Raw genomic sequence first — 5000 nt, 5'->3', positions numbered from 1 at the left:
GGCCCAGAGTCGGTGGAAATTGGCCCGAAAACAGTCCAGCGGCAAGCGGAAGCGGCTAACGTTGGGCAAAAGTGACCCGAAAACAGTTCAGCGGGGGAAAACTAAGCGGATGCGGCCACGCGTTGGGGAAAACTAAGCGGATACGGCCAAGTGTTGGGGAAAAATGGCCCGAAAACAGCCCAGCGGCAAGCGGAAGCGGCTAACGTTGGGGAAAAGTGACCCGAAAACAGTTAAGCGGGGGAAAACTAAGCGGATGCGGCCAAGTGTCGGTGGAAATTGGCCCGAAAACAGCCCAGCGGCAAGCGGAAGCGGCTAACGTTGGGCAAAAGTGACCCGAAAACAGTTCAGCGGGGGAAAACTAAGCGGATGCGGCCACGCGTTGGGGAAAACTAAGCGGATACGGCCAAGAGTCGGTGGAAATTGGCCCGAAAACAGTCCAGCGGCAAGCGGAAGCGGCTAACGTTGGGCAAAACTGGCCCGAAAACAGTTCAGCGGGGCAAATTTTTGAAATTTTTTTTGAAATTTTTTTGAATTTTTGAAATTTTTGAAGTTTTTTTGGGTTTTTGGACTTTTTTTGAATTTTTGAATTTTTTGAATTTTTTTGAATTTTTTTGAATTTTTTGAATTTTTTTTGAATTTTTGAAATTTTTTTTTTTTTTTTGAATTTATTTGATTTTATAAATTTTTTGTGATTTTTTGAGATTTGTTTGAATATTTTACATGGGTGATTTTGACTTGGGGGATTTTCAGGGGGTGGTAACCCTGGGCGTGGCTAGAGCCTCAAAATGCATATTCCCCTATAGGGGGGCAAGGTTTTCAAAAATGGGTGCCCCCTCATGTACACGCGCGTGGGTGTACATGGCCCCGTCGGTGCCAGCGTGGGTGGAAAATGGCCCGAAAACAGCCCAGCGGCAAGCGGAAGCGGCTAACGTTGGGCAAAACTGACCCGAAAGCAGTATAGCTTGGAAAATTAAGCGGATGCAGCCAATTGTTGGCGAAAACTAAGCGGATACGGCCAAGTGACGGTGAAAAATGGCCCGAAAACAGTCCAGCGGCAAGCGGAAACGGCTAACGTTGGGCAAAAGTGACCCGAAAACAGTTCAGCTGGGGGAAATTATGCGGAAGCAGCCAAGCGTTGGGCAAAACCAAGCGGATACTGCCAAGAGTCGGTGGAAAATGGCCCGAAAACAGTCCAGCGGCAAGCGGAAACGGCTAACGTTGGGACAAAGTGACCCGAAAACAGTTCAGCTGGGGAAAATTAAGCGGATGCAGCCAAGCGTTGGGGAAAACTAAGCGGATCCGGCCCAGAGTCGGTGGAAATTGGCCCGAAAACAGTCCAGCGGCAAGCGGAAGCGGCTAACGTTGGGCAAAAGTGACCCGAAAACAGTTCAGCGGGGGAAAACTAAGCGGATGCGGCCACGCGTTGGGGAAAACTAAGCGGATACGGCCAAGTGTTGGGGAAAAATGGCCCGAAAACAGCCCAGCGGCAAGCGGAAGCGGCTAACGTTGGGGAAAAGTGACCCGAAAACAGTTAAGCGGGGGAAAACTAAGCGGATGCGGCCAAGTGTCGGTGGAAATTGGCCCGAAAACAGCCCAGCGGCAAGCGGAAGCGGCTAACGTTGGGCAAAAGTGACCCGAAAACAGTTCAGCGGGGGAAAACTAACCGGATGCGGCCACGCGTTGGGGAAAACTAAGCGGATACGGCCAAGAGTCGGTGGAAATTGGCCCGAAAACAGTCCAGCGGCAAGCGGAAGCGGCTAACGTTGGGCAAAACTGACCCGAAAACAGTTCAGCGGGGGAAAACTAAGCGGATGCGGCCACGCGTTGGGGAAAACTAAGCGGATGCGGCCAAGTGTCGGTGGAAATTGGCCCGAAAACAGCCCAGCGGCAAGCGGAAGCGGCTAACGTTGGGCAAAAGTGACCCGAAAACAGTTCAGCGGGGGAAAACTAAGCGGATGCGGCCACGCTTTGGGGAAAACTAAGCGGATACGGCCAAGAGTCGGTGGAAATTGGCCCGAAAACAGTCCAGCGGCAAGCGGAAGCGGCTAACGTTGGGCAAAACTGACCCGAAAACAGTTCAGCGGGGCAAATTTTTGAAATTTTTTTGAAATTTTTTTGAATTTTTGAAATTTTTGAAGTTTTTTTGGGTTTTTGGACTTTTTTTGAATTTTTGAATTTTTTGAATTTTTTTGAATTTTTTTGAATTTTTTGAATTTTTTTTGAATTTTTGAAATTTTTTTTTTTTTTTAATTTATTTGATTTTATAAATTTTTTGTGATTTTTTGAGATTTTTTTGAATATTTTACATGGGTGATTTTGACTTGGGGGATTTTCAGGGGGTGGTAACCCTGGGCGTGGCTAGAGCCTCAAAATGCATATTCCCCTATAGGGGGGCAAGGTTTTCAAAAATGGGTGCCCCCTCATGTACACGCGCGTGGGTGTACATGGCCCCGTCGGTGCCAGCGTGGGTGGAAAATGGCCCGAAAACAGCCCAGCGGCAAGCGGAAGCGGCTAACGTTGGGCAAAACTGACCCGAAAGCAGTATAGCTTGGAAAATTAAGCGGATGCAGCCAATTGTTGGCGAAAACTAAGCGGATACGGCCAATTGTCGGTGAAAAATGGCCCGAAAACAGTCCAGCGGCAAGCGGAAACGGCTAACGTTGGGCAAAAGTGACCCGAAAACAGTTCAGCTGGGGGAAATTAAGCGGAAGCAGTCAAGCGTTGGGCAAAACCAAGCGGATACGGCCAAGAGTCGGTGGAAAATGGCCCGAAAACAGTCCAGCGGCAAGCGGAAACGGCTAACGTTGGGACAAAGTGACCCGAAAACAGTTCAGCTGGGGAAAATTAAGCGGATGCAGCCAAGCGTTGGGGAAAACTAAGCGGATCCGGCCCAGAGTCGGTGGAAATTGGCCCGAAAACAGTCCAGCGGCAAGCGGAAGCGGCTAACGTTGGGCAAAAGTGACCCGAAAACAGTTCAGCGGGGGAAAACTAAGCGGATGCGGCCACGCGTTGGGGAAAACTAAGCGGATACGGCCAAGTGTTAGGGAAAAATGGCCCGAAAACAGCCCAGCGGCAAGCGGAAGCGGCTAACGTTGGGGAAAAGTGACCCGAAAACAGTTAAGCGGGGGAAAACTAAGCGGATGCGGCCAAGTGTCGGTGGAAATTGGCCCGAAAACAGCCCAGCGGCAAGCGGAAGCGGCTAACGTTGGGCAAAAGTGACCCGAAAACAGTTCAGCGGGGGAAAACTAAGTGGATTCGGCCACGCGTTGGGGAAAACTAAGCGGATACGGCCAAGAGTCGGTGGAAATTGGCCCGAAAACAGTCCAGCGGCAAGCGGAAGCGGCTAACGTTGGGCAAAACTGACCCGAAAACAGTTCAGCGGGGGAAAACTAAGCGGATGCGGCCACGCGTTGGGGAAAACTAAGCGGATGCGGCCAAGTGTCGGTGGAAATTGGCCCGAAAACAGCCCAGCGGCAAGCGGAAGCGGCTAACGTTGGGCAAAACTGACCCGAAAACAGTTCAGCGGGGGAAAACTAAGCGGATGCGGCCACGCGTTGGGGAAAACTAAGCGGATACGGCCAAGAGTCGGTGGAAATTGGCCCGAAAACAGTCCAGCGGCAAGCGGAAGCGGCTAACGTTGGGCAAAACTGACCCAAAAACAGTTCAGCGGGGGAAAACTAAGCGGATGCGGCCACGCGTTGGGGAAAACTAAGCGGATGCGGCCAAGTGTCGGTGGAAATTGGCCCGAAAACAGCCCAGCGGCAAGCGGAAGCGGCTAACGTTGGGCAAAACTGACCCGAAAACAGTTCAGCGGGGGAAAACTAAGCGGATGCGGCCACGCGTTGGGGAAAACTAAGCGGATGCGGCCAAGTGTCGGTGGAAATTGGCCCGAAAACAGCCCAGCGGCAAGCGGAAGCGGCTAACGTTGGGCAAAACTGACCCGAAAACAGTTCAGCGGGGGAAAACTAAGCGGATGCGGCCACGCGTTGGGGAAAACTAAGCGGATACGGCCAAGAGTCGGTGGAAATTGGCCCGAAAACAGCCCAGCGGCAAGCGGAAGCGGCTAACGTTGGGCAAAAGTGACCCGAAAACAGTTCAGCGGGGGAAAACTAAGCGGATGCGGCCACGCGTTGGGGAAAACTAAGCGGATACGGCCAAGGGTCGGTGAAAAAGGGCCCGAAAACAGTCCAGCGGCAAGCGGAAGCCGCTAACGTTGGGCAAAAGTGACCCGAAAACAGTCCAGCGGGGGAAAACTAAGCGGATGCGGCCAAGCGTTGGGGAAAACTAAGCGGATACGGCCAAGCGTCGGTGAAAAAGGCCCGAAAACAGTCCAGCGGCAAGCCGAAGCGGCTAACGTTGGGCAAAAATGGCCAAAAGCGATGGAGCAGGGCGGTCTGAATCTATGCATCCACATAAAATGGGGGGTAAACCTGGGGGATTTCCAGGGGGTGGTAACCCTGGGCGTGGCTGGAGACCCAAAATGCATATTCCCCTATAGGGGGGAAGGATTTTTGGAAGAGGCAGCCCCTCATGTACATGCCAAGCGGGGTGTACATGGCCCCTGTGGGTGCCTCCGTCGGTGTAAAATGGCCCGAAAAACAAGATTATGTTACCCGAAAACACGATTATGTTACCGAAAAAACACGGTTGAGCGGGGGCAGTAAGCACGGTTGAGCGGGGGCAAAAAACACGGTTGAGCGGGGGCAAAAAACACGGTGCAGCGGGGACAAAAGACACGAATATGTTACCGAAAAACACGGACCACGCGGGTTGAAATCCCCAGCCGTAGAGCCGGCGAAACACGGTGGGGCAGGGCGTCTAAGCGTGGAGGCGCCCGTAAGACCGATGCGGGTTGAAATCCCCAGCCGTAAAGCCGGCGAAAAGCGGTCGGGCAGGGTGACTCCGCGTGGAGTTTCGCCCGTAAGGCCGATGCGGGTAGCCGCGCGGGTTGAAATCCCCAGCCGTAAAGCCGGTGAAACACGGTTCATTGGGGCGCCTAA

Source organism: Carex rostrata, unplaced genomic scaffold, assembly GCF_964058835.1.
Source record: "Carex rostrata unplaced genomic scaffold, lpCarRost1.2 SCAFFOLD_47, whole genome shotgun sequence".
NCBI classification, from domain to species: Eukaryota; Viridiplantae; Streptophyta; class Magnoliopsida; order Poales; family Cyperaceae; genus Carex; species Carex rostrata.
The sequence above is the reverse complement of the archived record's forward strand: the minus strand, read 5'-3'. Positions refer to the sequence as shown.